Raw genomic sequence first — 18,161 nt, forward strand, 5'->3', positions numbered from 1 at the left:
TCGGCGTTTTTCAATTTTAGAGAGTCTGAAAAACTTAAGAAGACTCCAGGTTGAACTTTTTCGTAAATTTGTGTCCCCCAAGCCCGAAAAAGTATAAAATAATACCTGGGAGAACCGCTTGATCTTGCGACCAAGGAGTACTTTCATGATTAGTGTCTCTGACCTGAAAAGTAAAAAGCGATCAAGGACACGTCGTTTTATTTCCATATCGAGTTTGAAACGACAAAAACCCGGCAATCTTTTCCTGTTTTTACGGTCAGAAAAGAGCTATAAGGGGACCGTCTTTTAATTCCTTTTTAACGAGTGTAAAAGAAGCGCTCGGCAATCTTTTCATGTTTTAGGAGTCAGAAAAGAGCTTAAAAGATGACTCTGATGTTTTGGTTCATGAAAAATGATGATTTTACTCTAAAGTCCTTTTGTCCTGCACAAAAACGACACATTACTCATACCTGTTTAAGATGGGTAAAAATACATTGAAAAATGTCCTTTCATGGTGAAAAATAAACAAACTTAGCATTCATTCATCCAAAAAACCTATAAAAAGACCTTTTACCATGTCATTTTTACCATTTTACTGTTGAGGTTGAGAAAAAGGCTTTTGACAAGAAACTTCCTGTGGATATTGCGGAGAATCCGACCGTCAGAACCGAACGCCGTCTCATCAGGTATTCTACAACATCCTTCTCTTGCTTTCCATCCGTTTAAAATTCATTTTTAAGTTTTTATTTGATTTTTTGGGGGTCTTGGGGTTTCAAGATGCGCCCTTCGGGGTACGCAGGTCATGCACTGCTGACCTGCGTACCCCGATATTTTCTCAATGGGGAAAATACCAGGTGTACGCACCCGGCCTTAAGGGAAGCTGCGTTCAGACGCTCTGTTCCTAAAAGCCGGGGTGCGTACCCCGCAAAACGCATTTTGAAACCCTCATTTCTCCAAAATGAACCAAAATTTTAAAATTTTATGGACTCTAACAGATGTTTTATGATGTGCAGGGTGCACACCATGCTTGATTGGCGTGAAAGAGAACACGAGGATGTTGATTTGGCCGCAATAGGTCATCAACCTTCCATTGATGCGTTAAAAGCATGCGGACTGTACAAATACTGGGCCATACCTGGCATGAGGGGCCAGGTGCCATTCCTTGAGTGGCTGGTTGAAAGGTGGAACATTCAGGAGCAATGTTTCTACATCGGAGAGCACCAGCTCGAGATAGAGCCCTCCGACATATATTTTCTCACTGGCTTGCCTAACAGGGGCGAGCAACTCTCTCTATTCGGGACTAGGCCGGGTGGCCAATCCCTTACTAGTCTCCGGCTAGAGTGGTGCAACAATCAAAACCAGGAGAAGGGGATAGAAATCAAGTACATATCCCGACCTGAACTTATGGTGATAGCCTTTACTGTTACCAAACTTTGCGGCGCGGCCGCTTTGCACCATGCCACCGGGTCCCAAATGCGGATGGCTATAGATTGCTTCCAAGGCACCATTTTCAACTGGTGCGATGCTGTGTTGGCCAATATGAAGGGCCAACTAACCAGGGCAAAGAGAGGACAACTGAAGACCTTTGGATATGGGCCTTTAGTCGTGAGCTTTGCCCTAGAGAGAGTTCCAATGCTGATCCCCCAGCATCTTACAGTTCCAGTTGGGGCTCCTCAGAAGCCTAAGTTGACGAGATGGGTTGCGGTAATGGCCCGGCATCCTGACGAGGGAGCAGCAGTTGTTCGATTTCCTGATGGTTACTTTCGCTGGCTAGAGAGCCAGGTCTTTGCTATTCAGGACTTTCCTTATGCCGGAATGGATTTTCGGAATGATCCGGACATGGTTCTTCCACAGGGAGAACAGTGGGACGACAGAGGTATTTCATTTTTCACAAGTTTTTAAATTATGTATATTTTTTGTTTTTATATATCGCCTCAAAACTGACAGCACAAATTTTCAAAATGCAGATGTAGGTCCACGGCGTCCAGCCAACCTCCGGGCTTTTGAGAGGAGAGTACCAGCTGTACCAGCACCAGCCCCACAGGATGCGGCCGCAGAGACCTTAGCCGAGCTGGAACAGGATCTAGAGCGTCTGACGGTGGATATACCAGAGACCACCATAGATGACATTCCCATTCGACTTCAGCGCTATGTGGTCGCAGTCCCAGGACCTTTTAGGAGGTTCTTGTGTAGGGTAGCGCAGGCAGTGGTCTCGTATAGAGAGCACCACCAGTGATTGGCTAGTCACTTTTGTAGACACATATGACATTTTTGGTTTTTTGTACTTATCATTTTTGCCGATCATAAGGTGTTTTTCAACCTATGATCGAAGACGATGTATATTTTTGACACACTCCTATCTATACATATATATCATTATTACCGGCTCATCTTGTTTAACATATGTGATGAAATGTTTTTAAATTTACTTGCATGATTATCGTAAATGTCTGTCCAACATTCGAGAAGCAATTGCATCTGCTAATGTATTTAAAGACCTTGGAATATGCTGATATTCAATGTAATCAAATTCACGTTCCAAGAGGCGCACTCTCAAAAACAACCTTAATAACACAGGATTTCTAATGGCATATACTCTATTAAGTTGTAATACAACGAGTTCAGAATCTAACCTCACTATCAAACGTCGAATTCCAAATGAAATAGATTCAGACAATAATTCAACCACTGCACTGTATTCTGCAATGTTGTTCGTCGTTTGACCGAGGCTCACCCCATGCATAGAAACTAACTCGTCAGAGGGCGAATAGATAACCCAAGCTGCGGAAGAGATATTCCGTGTACTACGACAAGCACCATCGGCAAATCCAATGTACGTTTGGAGAGGCGTCGACATCTGCAATATCAAGAGTAAAACCAAGATAAGCCAGAATAACGACGAAAAACACACTTTCTAAGCTAAGCACACTATCTAAACTAACAAACATACTAGCTAGAAAGAAAACCTAACCTAACTAAAATTCTCCATACCCACCATTTAAGCATAATACCTCTTTAGATAAAGTCCATTTCTGGGTTTACCCAAAGAGCCCCCATCAAAATCTACCAGCTCATAGGCCCCTTTTGCTAGCTTTCGCTTTACAATGTAGGGTCCATGCCACATAGGAACAAATTTTCCAGCACCTAGCTTATTGTTAGCTTGATCATATAATAGCACTAGGTCTCCCTCCGAAAAACTCCGAGGGGTCACATTTCTATCATACTGAGCTTTCATTCGCTTCGCGTGAGTCTCGATTGCCAATGCAGCGTCACGTCAAGTCTCATCTAATTGAGCTAAGTATAATAAACGTTTCTCCTCTTCGGAAGTAGCTGGGAGTAATTTGACAGCCATTTGAAGTGATGGGATTTCGCATTCAATGGGTAACACAGCTTCCAAGCCATAAACTAGCTGGAAAGGAATGAACCCTGTTGAAGTTTTCACTGAAGTTCGGTATGCCCATAGCGCTGAAAATAACATGTTGTGCCAATTCGACCGATGAATACCAATGATTCGTCGGATCATGATAACCAGAACTTTGTTGATAGACTCAACCAAACCGTTGGCTTGCGGATAATAAGGAGTAGAGCTATCGTGGCGCAAACCAAGCTGGCTTGTAAGCTCAGTCATCATGATGTTTCGAAAATGGCTCCCATGGTCAGTGATGATTGCTTGCAGGACACCAAACCTAGTTATAATGTGATTGAATACGAAAACTGCAGCTGTTTTGCCGCTTGCGTCGAATGTAGGCATCGCCTCGGCCCATTTAGTAAAATAATCAACCGCGAGGATGATATACGCATGCCCCCCGGCCGAGTGAGGGTTACAAGTAATAAAATCGATACCCCATTTGGCGAAAGGACCAACGGCAATTATAGGATGGAGAGGAGCAGGTGGTGCGCGCATCTTGCGATCAAACACTTGACAGTTGTGGCACTTTCGGACCGCAATGATACAATCTTTAAACATGGACGGCCAGAAATAGCCAGCGCGCAACACCTTCTGAGCTGTGGCATACCCAGACATATGACCGCCACATGCTCCAGAGTGACAATCATTCAAAACCCTCTCAGCCTCTTCGTGAGTTAAACAACGTCGAAAAACTAAGTCTGCCCCCGGCGATAAAGTGTATCTCCAATAATTCTGTATTGCTGGGATTGAAACCGAATTTTTCGACGTTCCGACTTTGAAGCTTCAGGCCGAAAGGTTTGGGTTTGGAGATAGATGATTATATCCCCGTACCACGGATCTAAAGTACTGATAAGAAACAAAGATTCGTCCGCAATGGACTCCTCTGCCACAGTTTCTGTGTCAGCATGCGGGAAATCACACATCAATTCCGCAAAAACTAAGGATTTCTTAGACTTGGACTTCTCGAAGTCCAAGTCGAACTCTTGCAGGATAACGATCCATTTAGAGTATTTGCCCCCTAGCAGTTGTTTTGTCAAAATATAAATCATAGGGTTGCAATCCGAAATAACTGTAGTTTTACGGAGAAGAATGTAGTGACGAAAACGCTGGACAGCTTGAACGGCTGCCAGGGCCAATTTCTCCACATGCGAATATTTTAGCTCAGTTGGGTTTAATGTCCTACTAAGATAATATATCACATGTTCCGCTCCGAATTCATCTTCTTGAACTAGCACCATTCGAGGACAACAATGGGTCAACGCGTGCTTAAGTGCATCAAAATATTGTTGGGCAATCTCGTCCCAAAAGAATTGAGCGTTCTGTTTCAACAACCGTGTAAAACCTTTAGTGACCTCGGCGTAGTTTGGAATGAATCGGCGTAAAAAGTTCGCTTTCCCTTGCAAACTTTGGAGTTGGCGCAAACTCGAAGGAGAAGGCAATTTGATGATAGCTTCGACCTTCGAGGGATCGACGCGAATGCCGGCCTTTGAAACAACAAATCCCAGCAATCGACCCGTTTCTATACAGAAGACACACTTGTGGGGATTCAACCGAATACGATAATGCCTACACCTCATAAAGATTGCTCGTAAGTGGACAAGGTGATCAGCTCGATGTAAAGAATGAGCAGGCAAATCATCGAGGTACGGTTGCACAATGTGCTTGATGTCATGAAATGCGTAAGACATCGCCCGTTGAAAAGTGGCTCCGGCATTCTTAAGCCCAAAAGGTAATTTGCAGTAAGCAAATGTCCCCCATGGACAAATGAATGCCGTTTTTGGTTGATCGGCAGGTAGAATATTGATTTGATTATAGCTCGAAAAACCATCCATAAAGGAAAACATTTCACTTCCGGCACAATCATCAATGATTTGATCGATATAAGGCGTTGGATAGTTGTCTTTTGGACAAGCTCGATTTATATCCCTATAGTCGATACAGATTCTTATTGTTCCTTGTTTCTTGTTAACCGGAACAATATTCGATACCCAATCTGTTAACGGGATTGGATAAATGAAACCTGCTTTCAACAGCTTCTCGACTTCTGCTTTAATCGCAGCCGCTTTTCTAGGGTGAATCTGACGCAACCGTTGCCGGACGGGTTTAGCGTCCGGGTAGGTCTTTATTTCATGAACAACAATGGCAGGATCGATTCCTGGCATTTCCTCGTAAGACCAGGCAAACACATCGCGGAATTCTTGGAATAGGGCCTTGTAAGTTTGAATTTCATCTTTTGTACATGAGGCACCTATATGAATGTTTTCCTCAATTCTGGGCTTCACTGAAATGTCAATGGGAATAGTGCGAGAAATATTCCCTAAATTTAACTCTGAATCAGAATGTTTCGTTGGATTCTGAGCGTCTTTGACATATTCAGCGGTAAAAATAGATGAAAAATCGTTTTCAAAAGCATCATCCTCAGGTAAAAACGAAGATCTATGATGGAGATCTTCCCATGGTAGATCGTCTACACTTAGGATTTCGCGAAGTTGCTCGTCAGATGACACGACTTCGGGAAACGCTATCCGTTCTGAGGTTGATGTGAAAAGTGATTCCTCACTGACCACATTCATTTGGTCGATTTGGGTTGAACGCGAGTCGGTAAAAGACATGACGGCTTCATAAGCAATTTCATATGGACTCAAAGGCATAGCATCACCGAATGAGTCTATCTCAGATTCAGATGGGACAATCCAAGGATCGTCATAAATAATGGTGTCTGATGTAATCATATGAATTGACGCAAATGAAGGGTCTGCGTTGATTGGAGGGAAAGGAAAAGTTCCCAGTAAACCGGAATCTTTAACTAAACCTACGCCAACGTCCCTGTAAGGGATTGTCGTCTTACCGACATGCTGGATACTCTCTGAAGAGGCTGGGTCGAATGAAAAGTATGTCAGCTAATCAATTGTCACGATCTTGCCGTTATGTGGAAACTTTATTACTCTGAAGACCGATGAAACGACCGCTGTCATAGCATATGACCAACTTCGACCCAAAAGAAGGTTGTAGTCTAGAGGGGCATCAACCACCTCCACATCCAGACTAACGGTTTTCCCTTCTACCCCTATAGGCAATTCCTGTAGAATACCAAACGGACGGAACCCACGGCCATCAAAGGCCTTAAGGATGGTCGGGGATTGGTTCAGCGAAGGAGAACCAAGCGATCTCCAACACTGAATCGACATAATACACGTGGAAGCTCCCTCATCAATTACAGTCCGATGAATAGGCCTGTTTTTTACTATCACTAGAATCTGGAAAGCCATTTGATGGGGAAGGCGCGGTGTACTATTTTCTAGATCGAAGATTATCAGATTCGGGTCCTGAACATCAACAGCTCCGATAGCCGACAAAAGTAATTTTCGTTGTGCTGGGCATGATTGCAGCACTTCTAAAGCCGACATTGCTGAGGGTGAAACAGCTAAGTCCTCAACAATGTTGTAATTCTGGGCCGCTCTCGCATGTGGATTAAAAGCAGACCTTCGAAGTACACCCTTAGCGGGCGGTTTGATTACTAAGTCCGGGTTAGATTTTTCGATCTGTAGTGGATCGGAACCAGGAGCTGAGGTTGATGGATTAGAATGAGAAGATTCTGCTTCCTTACCATCAACAGGATTCTTACTACCATAATCTTGCGATCGAGTCGCAATCCTCATATGAGACATCATCAAAATGGGTTCTTCACTGGCAGTCGAGGAAGAACCTATCATCTTACTCTCCTGCTTTGGAAATGGATCTTTCAACACAGCAGGAGTGGGAGAACCTTTGACGATTTTCACAACCTCGGCCCGATGAGGGCAATCTCTCGTAAAATGATCCTCTTCACAAATAAGACAAGGATATCGAGGTTTGCGCTTTTCGTCATTGGTTTCCGACTTTTCTGTTTTCTCCTTCGGAGCCTTGTCTGCTTTAGCCTTCTTCTTTCCACCGTTTTTTTATTTGGCCGTAAATGACTCTACAGCGTGAATATCGACGGAAAGTTCAGGAGAAGACTCTCATGTCGGGGAATCAGGCAAGGTGATTATAGGAGTAGTAGAATTCTTGGAAGACTTCTTCTTGCTCTTTGTGTTCACCGTACCAATCATACCATCAGCGGCATGAGATCCCGAAGGAGCAGCAGTGATTTGATTCGATTTTGGAAGATCCGGGATCTTCTCGTGTAACGTACCTGACTGAGTATAAACTAAGTCAAGGAACTGTGCCTGAGCAATGACTTGCTCCTCAGTAACTACTCCGTCCTTAGCTACATCTTCAGTAATCTTCGGTAATAATGATTTAACAAACCATTCAGCTAAGATTTGGTCCGGAATAAAAACTTTCACTAACCTTCTTCGACGTCTCCACTCATGAATGTGATCAGAAATATACGTGGACGTCGATTGTTTTAGTGAAGTTAATAACTCCGTATCGTTATCGTATCTGACCGGCAACTGAAAGTGAGTTAAGAATGAGGTAGCTAGTGACTCTCTAGTGACAAACAAGACAAACAAGAGCAATCCTTCTCTAAACATGCATTTACTATACGAGAAATCAAGTGTTTAGATCCTACCTGTAGTCCAACGCTGTTGTAACAATCCAGCCTCGCTGATCCGGATGAGCTCCTCCTTCACTTCGAAACCTGCATTCATTAACAATCAAACGATTAAATAGCACTTGATAATCTCATAAAATAAAACATATTTAACACATAGACCAAGGAGTAAATGAAACAACTCATAAATAACAAGTTATTAAGAAGAATGGACTCATTTGCATTAATAGGAAACAAAAGGAACAATTACAACCTGAGCCTTGGTGTTGTGCAAGTCCCTCCCAGGGTCCATCAAGAGTTCTCCTTTACTTTGACAAAGTTCACCCACTTCCAAATAGAACAAGCAAAGATGGCAATCTCTCCTCACAAGCTTCTAAATGGGAGTCCTAATTCCAGCAGCATCTACCCTTAGAAATGTTTAGCTTTCAACCTCCCCTCCTTCTGGCCCAATGCCTGTATTTATAGTGCTCAAGAGGAAGTTAATCAGGTCCACCATCAATGGGATAATCCCCTCTTTGGTAGGGATACATGAACCATCTGGAGGCGCTTCATACACGTCAAACATACTTCTAGAAACCTCTAGAAATGACCACAAGTAACTTTTTTGGAGTGAAACTTGCGCTTTTTGACCTTTACAGGGGTACGCACCTGCCCCTTTACATACAGAGCGTACAAGTACGCAGTTTTTGTGAACATCAGATGCGTATACGCAGGTAAGGCCGAGAAAATCTGCGTACCCAGAGATAAACACATTTACAAAGACTTTCTCTCTTTTTGGAGTTTGACATGGAGAGCAGAGGCATAAGACTTGCCCAGGAGGATAGCATAACCGTTGATAGAGCCATACTAACTGTAAATAGCCATGGTGACATTTTTTAGTGTAACACTTCCACTATGTTCATCCCTCTTTGGAGTCCATGCATGAAAAAAAGGGTAAGGGTAAAATGAAAAAGAAAGGCAATATGAATATCAAAAGTTATTTCACTGTCACACCCTCCTCTCCATCAAATGTACATGGTCCTCAAGCTGGTAGAAGTCATATGCAGCCCACTTTAAATGACCATTGGAAGAAATAATTGAGGGAGACTGTTTGTGATTACATAGCTAGATGGTGGTATGATGATGATATCCCCTTCCATGCTTCCTGTTCACCATACTATGAGCCTATGTTTGATTCCATATTCGTTGTTGGAAAAGGCTTCAAAGGCCCTACTATGCATGAGTTAAGGGGGTCTCGTTTGCAGAAATAAATTTCCTCCAGTGATGAGTATTTGAAAGATTTCAAAAACTCATGGGCAAAAACAGGATGTATCATCATGTCAAATGGATGGACTGATCAAAGGAATCGTACCATCATAAACTTTCTTATCTTTTGCCCACAGGGAACCATGTTTCTAAAATCAGTTGATGCATCTGATAGGGTGAAAGATGGACAATTGTTGTTTCAGCTATTAGATGAGGTTGTTGAGTGGGAGTGGCTAATGTTGTTCAAATCATCACAGATAATGTCTCTAACTATGTTCTTGCTGGTAAATTGTTAAAGGAAAAACACAAAATCATCTTTTGGACCACATGTGCTGCACATTGCATAGACCTCATGCTTGAGGATATTAGCAAATTAGATTGGGTCAAGAACACTGTAGATCATGCCAAAAGCATGACAAAATGTATCTACAATCATTCATGGATTTTGAACCTGATGAGGAGACACACAGGGGGCAAAGATATTATTAGGCCTGCCATCACTAGATTTGCAACTCATTTTTTGACATCGCAATCTGTGCTTTCCCAACATAGAAACTTGCAAAAGATCTTTTCCAGTGATGAATGGAATCAAAGCCAGTGGTCTCACAAATAGGATGGCAAAGATTTGAAAAAGTAAGTTAATGAAGAAATATTTTGGAAAAAGGCAACAAAAATTGTGAAGGTTGTTGAGCCACTGTTTAAGGTGTTGTGGTTGGTGGATGATGAAGGATTGGCTATGGGCTTCATTTATGAGGCTATGGATCAAGCAAAGGAGCAAATAAAGACATCATACAAGGATAGAGTGGCTAAGTATGGGCCCATTTGGGCAATCATTAATGAAAGATGGAACAATCAACTCTATCGCCCTATACATGTAGCTCGATATTTTTTGAACCCAAAGTATCATTATAAAGCTCTGGAGGCAGGAGCTTTGGGTGGGGAGGTTAGAGATGGATTGATTGACTGCATTGATCGCATGATCCCATTGGAGAGTGATCAGCTGGAGATACACCAACAAGTCACTTGTTTCAGCAAAGCCACAGGTACCTTTGGCAAGAACCTAGCAAAGATTGCAAGGGAAGCAGATGAGCCAGGTAAACAAAAATTTCAATTTTCAAATTCTTATTTTGTTAAATTGTTTATAATTTGAAAGTTGACTGTTGGATATAATTTGTTGAGCTAACTCTTTACACTACTATGTTTTTTGCAGCACAATGGTGGGAGGATTTTGGTAGCCATTATCCTCAATTGCAGAAGTTTGCAATTCGTATTTTGAGTCAAACTTGCAATGCTACTGGGTGTGAGCGCAATTGATTTATCTTTGAGAGGATTCACACGAAGAAGAGAAATCGTTTGGATCAAAAACGATTAAATGATCTAGTCTATGTCCAATACAACCTCCAGCTCAGACACAACTAATTGCTGAACAAAAGCCCTGATTCAGATCCCGTTTTGTTGGAAGATATTGATCCAACATCAGATTGGGTAATGGAGAGTCATCCAGTAGAGTTTGATTTTTATGAGGATCTTTATTTAGATTTACAGATGGAGGCATCACTTGAACAAAATGTTTAGTTGAATGCAGATCCACTTGTACCAGCCTCAGGCTCAGCCCCAAGTCCTCCAGTTGCAGGCGCTTCCTCTGCTCAGCCACGACGGAAGCGCATATCTCGTCTATCTCAGCATGTAGCTGCTGCACAGTCTGCTAGTGCTACCATTTCTACAGTTGCAATTGGAGATGATGAGGAGGAGGAACCATGGGTTTCCTTGTCTAACTCTGATTCAGAGTCTGAGCCAGATGATGTTGGCTCCTCTAGCAGTAGCCAGTAGCATTGGTGACTAGTGATGTTTTACAGTTTACTTTTGTTGTAGAGGCCATTTAGAGCCTCCTTGGTTATGTGTTTTTGTTTTGATCTCTATATCATGTATGTATTGGACAGTGCACTGGTGCCATTTTGATATAATGGATATATTCATGAGCCTACTTTGATCATATGTTGTCTTCTCTCTATATTCTAAAGTTTTGTGTTTGGAAACGTGAAAGAAAACCTTTAAAATTATGTTTTTTTATAAAAAAAAAAAAAATATTTAATGTATTTTTTACAACGAACGTGTCATTGAAATCAAACCGGCCAAGTCGATACCAAGTCGGAGTCGGAGTCGGAGCCGACCCTCGGCCATTTCCGAACCGGAGTCGAAGCCGACCCTCGGCCATTTCCGAACCGGAGTCGAAGTTTTAAAACACTGGTTTCAACACCAAACCTAACAACGGCGGTTAGGGTTTCTCAGACCCTAAGCTTCTCTCTAAAAAATTTCTAGGAGCTCTTTTTCTCAAAATGCAAGTGATTCAGTGAGGAACTCCTCACTTTTCCCTTTTTATAATTTAGTGGCCATTTTTGCCGCCATTTTACCTTCAAAATTTCATAAAGTCACTTTAGGAGTTTTTCACTTTGTAGAAGGAAAGTGACTTTTCATTAGCCTAGGATATGTCCTCTTTTTTACCCCCTAAGCATTTATAATGTTTTCTAGGTAAATCTGTTCTCTTATTAGAATTTTCCCGCCTTAACCTACGGGAACTTAATTAGGCTTCCTAAGCAGTTGGGGACATTACAGTCCTCCCCACCCAAGATTACTTGGCCTCAAGCAACTTTAGTTTTGGATGTTTGAGCACCTATTCACCTTCCCAAATAGCATCCTCAATAGGTAAATCCTTCTAGTTCACTAGGTACTCCCTCACAATTATGTTCTTAAACTTCCACTCCCTTGTCTCTAGAATCTCCTCTAAAACCAGAGTTAGCTCTCCTTCCTTGTCTAACAGAGGGAGCTTAGTGGAGGTGACTATATGCCTCCCCAAGGCCTTCTTGAGGCACGATACATGGAAGACATTATGAATTGTATAGTTTCAACACCAAAGCTAACAATGCCAGCTAGGGTTTCTCAGAACCTAAGCTTCTCTCCAAAAACTCTCCAAAAGCTATTTTTCTCAAAATGCAATTGATAGAATGAAGATGAACTCCTCACTTTTCCCTTTTTTATAATTTAGTGGCCACTTTTGCCGCCATTTTACCTATTTAATTCCATAAAGTCACTTTAGGAGTTTTTCACTTTATAAAATGAAAGTGATTTTTTATTAGCCTAGGATATGTCCTCTTTTTTACCCCCTTAAACATTTATAATGTTTTCCTAAGCAAATCATGTTCTCTTATTAAAATTTTCCCCGCCTTAGCCTATGGGAACTTGATTAGGCTAACGGAACCCATATTATGCTTCCTAAGTGGTTGGGGACATTACAATTCTCCCCGCCCAAGATTACTTTCCCTCTAGCAACTTTAGTTTTAGATGTTTGAGCACCTATTCACCTTCCCAAATAGCATCCTCAATAGGTAAATCCTTCCAATTCACCAAGTATTCCCTCACAGTGATGTTCCTCAACTTTCGCTCCCTTGTCTCTAGAATCTCCTCTGGAACTAGAGTTAGCTCTCCTTCCTTGTCTAACGGAGGGAGCTTAGTGGAGGTGACTACATGCTTCCCCAAGGCCTTCTTGGGGCAGGATACATGGAAGGCGTTATGAATTTTACATCCTTCAGGAAGCTCAAGTTCATAGGCCACTTCTCCAACTCGCCTCATGATTTTGTATGGCCCATAGAACCTGGGTTTCAGTTTTTTCCCCCTTTGTTTTGAGTGATGACTGCCAATGGGGTTGAAGATGAAAGTATACCACGTCTCTCACTTCAAAACTACGCTCTATCCTATGTCTATCTACATGTCCTTTTTGCTAGTTCTGCACCATCTACAAGTTTTCCTTGAGGACTCGTTAGATATCTTGGCTCTCCTGAATCCAGTCTTTAGCCAAAGGGGCACAGCTATCCCCAAATATTCGATCTACAAATGTTGGGCCATCATATATGTACAATGCTTTGAAGGACCTCATACCAATAGACATGTGGAAAGTGGTGTTGCAATAATGTTCCCCTAGGTGCAACCACTTAACACATGCCTTTTGTTGGCTAGATACATAATTTCGGAAATAGCCCTCCAGCCACTTGTTGACTATCTCAGCCTGACCATCAATCTGAGGTTGGTAACTAGTGCTTGGTGTCAACTCAATCCCCACAAGTCTAAATAGTTTATTCCAGAAGTCGCCCATAAATCTATCGTCTTTGTCACTCACTACGGTCTTTGGTAACCCATGCAATGTGAAATTTCCACAAATGCACCAACTAGAGTTTGATCTTCTAACTGTTAGCAAGTTTATTTGCCTATAGCAAATAACGATTAAATCACTTATGCATTCTTCACAATAAAAACATTGCAGAATTACAAATGGGGAACTGAGAAATAGATGCACATACATAATAAAAATGACACCAATATTTTTGGAATAAACATCCTCGGAAAAACCCCAAAGGGAAAACCGATGCAGCAGATGAGGGTTTATTTTATGATGCAGTAATTTGGAATTACAATTAGATGCCCAATTGGCAATCCTCCAAAAATACACTGGCAAAATAATCTGGAGATCCCAAATCTTCTCTACAAATCAACTCGCCCTCCTCTGGCCTATTTGCACCCCACACTAGCAACAGGCACTGCAGCCTCTGAGCAACACACACAGCCCTGGATCTGCCTCTAACTAGGTCGTCTAGCCTCCCTCTGCCTCTGGAAGTGACTCGCTCTACCTCCTGGAAGTTGATTTGACCTCCAGCAACTGAATCAACCCTCTTCCGGCAACTCGCACTGGGGTTTCTGGCTATTCGCACTACTTGTACAACCTCCTCTATAGATATATTTGGCCTCTCTTTTCCTGCCACTCCAGCACTGGAAAATCACTAGGAATCTCTCTGGAATCCTGCTCCCAAATTATCTGCTACTTCCTCTCTCCGATGTTCTCCCTCTGGCTCAAACTGCGCCCTTGCTGAAGACTGCAAACTAGGTAGCTCGATCTGCCTCTCACGACTCGATCACATTGATACTGTCTCCAAGCCCTTCGACCTACTCTTATAATCTCTCATTGGGACTTCAACGGCCACAATTTAATCTCCATTGACGGCTAAAAATCAATTAGACTTCATCAATAGAAGTCTCTAGAGCAATCTCGAACATCCTTAATTAATTAACTTTAATTTACCACTTTTCCTAAGTTAGACTTGGGAAATATTTTAATTATGGCAAATTAATTTAATTAAGGTGTTTCCCAAGCTTATCTCGTGAAACCTTTTATGGTTTTGGAGATCTCGTGTTCCTTAACCTCTTAACATCATCTGAGACTAGAACACCTGGCCAATGCTACACAAACCAACATGCAATCGAAAGACCTCCCTGAAAACAACTCGGCCACCTGTGACATTGAATATTTGGACGATATGACAAAGAAGTGTGTGAAATTCATAAGTCGGTCCACCACTACATATATGCCATCTTTAGCCTGTACCTGAGGTAGCCCAGTGATAAATTCCATGGAAATGCTTTCCCACTTCTACTCAAGGATAGGAAGTGGTTGTAGCAACTGCGCCGGATGAGTATGTTCAACTTTGTTCTGTTGGTAGATGCTGCATTCTTTCACAAACCTCAACACATCCATCTTGAGGCCTTTCCAAGTGAACCTCTCCCTGATTTTCTTGTAGGTTTTCAAATACCCCGGGTGTCCTGCCAAAGGTGAGCTATGAGTTGCCTGCATAATTTTCTCCTTCAGTTCTGATTATGGTACCAGATAGACCCAGTCTTTATATTAGATGATGTCATCCATAAACCCATATCTGTCATCTTGTATCAACCCCTCCAGAATCTCACATGCCAATTTGTTTTTGGAATATTCTACAACAGCAACTTCCAGTCATCTATTATCTCCATGAGTGAGAGAGTGGATGGCATCCTCGAGAGGGCATCTGTTACTACATTGTTTTTCCCCTTGACATACTCGATCTCGAAGTCACAAGCTTGTAATTTGTTGATCCACTTATGTTGTCTCTCACTTAGCTCCTTCTACTCCATGAGGAATCTCAAGTTGTTATTCTTGAGAAATCTAGGGGGCAACAAGTGTAGGTGATTTCTCTTACTTTGATAACTGCTTGTGATGTATTTTTACTTGACTTGATTAACTTCTTCTTTCCTTTATTATTATTAGTGTTCTCTATCATCAAACAGCTACTAAACCATAAAGAACAATGAGACAAAAGGACACAAGATATAGGCAATCAGCGAGGGCCAAAACCTCTCCAACTGAGAGGAACCAAAATTCTTCTCTTCTTATAGAACTTCAATTGACGAATTCCAAGTCCTATGACCCTTGACCAAGACCCTCCAAGACCAAGTCATCCCTCCTTCTTGATGAGCTTTCCTTCCACAGCTTCCAGCAACAAACTTCGACCTTCTAGCGACTTTGACCCCAGCAACAATTTCTGCAACTTCGACCTAGCAACTTCAACCTAGTAGCTTCAGCAACTTCAACCTAGCAGCTTTAACCTTGTTAAATTATGGTATGTTCTATGCTTAGAGCAGTTTACTTATTTTTCTTCTTATTAGCCACAGATTAGCAATCACATATACATTAAGTAAAGTGCAGATAGAACATTAAATGATCAACAGAAAACAAGCCAAGACAAGAGACACAAGATGTGGTGGCTAGCCAGGGACAAACCTCAATGCGGGGAAACCCTTTGATCAAATCTTCTTTTATCTTCAATAGTTCAGCAAAGAGAAATAGTACAAAATCTGAATTCTGTAATTTTATATCAGCAGCAGCAAACCCTAGATTAGCAAAGTCAAACTTGGTCAAACTAGCTGCAATTGACCTCTAAAATACTTGGTCAATTTTCAGTCAACTTGTCCTTGAACAGCCTGAAGAAACAGCCCTTGAACAGCCCCAAAAGTTAAGTCAATTTGCAGATTTCTGAAGTCAACTTGAAGCCCTAAACTAGGGCAGTCAACACCGGTCAAACTAGAGGTCAAATCACCTCGATTTTCGTGCCAAAAATTGCGGCCTACCTAGGAGAGGCCACCACACCCAATCCGCATTTGTGGAAGGTCAACGCTGGTCAAAGAGATGACCTGCTGCCCTAGCGTCCTCCTTTCTGCGTCTTCCTTGCCCTAGGACGTCTTCCTTTCAGTGACATGTGTGAAAAAGAGAGAGGCTCCTTTTATGCGTAGGAGAGAGAGAGAGAAGATGAGTGAATGATTGTCCAAATGAGGAGAATGCTCCTTGTATTTATATGCAAACATTGAGGTTGAATAGACATGATTGTTGGGCTTCTGAGCCTACATAAGTTTGTTGGCCGACCTTGACAAATTGTCCATAATCAAAATAAATTCATATCTCCACAAATACTTATCGGAATCGGATGATCTTTAGATCAATCCTACACCTCTCAATGAGAGGAATCTAGGAAAAATATCAGAAGCCATAAATAAGGTGATCCACATGGAGTTTGGCCCTAGTTGCCAATTTTAACACTCCCTCTCAACTAAGGAGAACTTCATCTGCAATCCGTCAGACCGTCACTGCTATCCATCCATCAAATGCACTGTCCTGTACAGCTTGACCCCACTCTGCTCTGCTCTACTTTGCTCTGCTCTGCTCAAACTATGAAGAAGAAGAAATAATCGAGGATGTATCATACCATCCTCCACTTACCCAAAGTCAGTCTCAGAGTGTGAACCACTCTCACTGATCCCAGATCAGTATCATTGATCCTATATCAATGGAGGTCATCCTAGCATAGGGAGTACGGTAGATACAGCGATGCGTCCATCGATAGTACTACTATGGTCCCTATCCTCATTTCCCTACTCCTTGATCAGATGAGAGGTACTTCCCATGAGTCCCAGACTGCATGGGTAGGATGCCTCGACAGGAGAACTAATCATCCTGTCCAGTGGATGCCACAGAGAACTAATCATCCTGGCCTACAAGAGAACTAATCATCCTGGCCTACAGGAGAACTAATCATCCTGCTCCACAGTCGCCACGGAGAACGAATCATCCTGGCCCACAGGAAAACTAATCACCCTGTTCCACAGTCGCCACGGGGTGTCACAGGGGGAGGTTAAACCTTTACCCTGTACATAGTGCACCACCAGGGGATGGTGAGTCACCATGTGGTCACATGTCGCTCCAAGAAGTACCCCGCACCCCCCTGGAGCTCCCAAAGCTCAATACATCATACTCGACCCTCATAAGAGGGTCTGAACGACACCAAGTCGTTCTCGAAAAGTCAAGAATTTGACCTTTCCTAGGGGCTTTGTCAAAATATCAGCGACCTGTTCATCTGTACCGATATGTTGGAGCCTTATTGCTCCTCACTGCACCATATCTCGAATATAGTGGTACCTGATATCGATATGCTTGGAGCGATCGTGAAATACGGGATTCTCTGATAAACAGAACCCGCTCTAGTTGTCACACGAAATCACGGTGGTATCCAATGTAAATCCAAACAGCTCACTGAAGAGCTTTCGCAACCAGACTGCCTCACAAGAGGCCATGCTAGCAGCAATGTACTCTGCCTCGGCAGTGCTCAATGCCATTGACTTTTGCTTCCTGCTCATCCAGGATATCGAGGCAAATCCCAAAGAGAAACAACACCCAGAAATGCTCTTTCGGTCCACCACACTGCCTGCCCAATCAGCATCAATATACCAAAGTAGTCTTACATCTCGGGCAGTGTATCTCAACCCATGAGTGATTGTGCCACGAAGATATCTCAACAGATTCTTGGCACCAATCCAATGTGAGTGGTGAGGCTCAACCATATGTTGACTCAATGTGTTGACTGCAAAGCATATATCCGGACGGGAGTTCACCAAGAACATTAATGCTCCGACGAGTTGACGATACTCAGTAGCATTTCGTAAAACAGGTCCGGTAGCACTATCGCTTAACTTCTTGAAGTCAAGCTCCATCGAGGTAGTTACGGGCTTGCAGTCCACCATGCCGAATCTCTCCAATATCTTCACCACATATTTTCCTTGAGATAGGAAAATCTCCCCTGGTTTCTG

General features: G+C 42.5%; 1 protein-coding gene across 5 annotated transcripts in view; it reads right to left on the minus strand.

The window, feature by feature from the left end:
* Positions 1–18,161, minus strand: part of LOC149158201 (uncharacterized) — a 90,395-nt gene that overhangs the window by 51,318 nt on the left and 20,916 nt on the right. The window contains exon 5 of one of the 5 annotated variants that reach the window (XR_016261664.1): positions 7,941–8,009. The exons of the other annotated variants lie outside the window; for them this stretch is intronic. The gene's annotated coding sequence lies outside the window, so the exon portion shown is untranslated. The remainder of the gene's footprint in view (positions 1–7,940; positions 8,010–18,161) is intronic. 5 annotated transcript variants of the gene reach the window in all.

This window comes from Pinus tabuliformis, chromosome 5_2 (genome assembly GCF_031772625.1).
Source record: "Pinus tabuliformis cultivar Carrire ecotype Pingquan chromosome 5_2, CPIR1, whole genome shotgun sequence".
Taxonomy (NCBI): Eukaryota; Viridiplantae; Streptophyta; class Pinopsida; order Pinales; family Pinaceae; genus Pinus; species Pinus tabuliformis.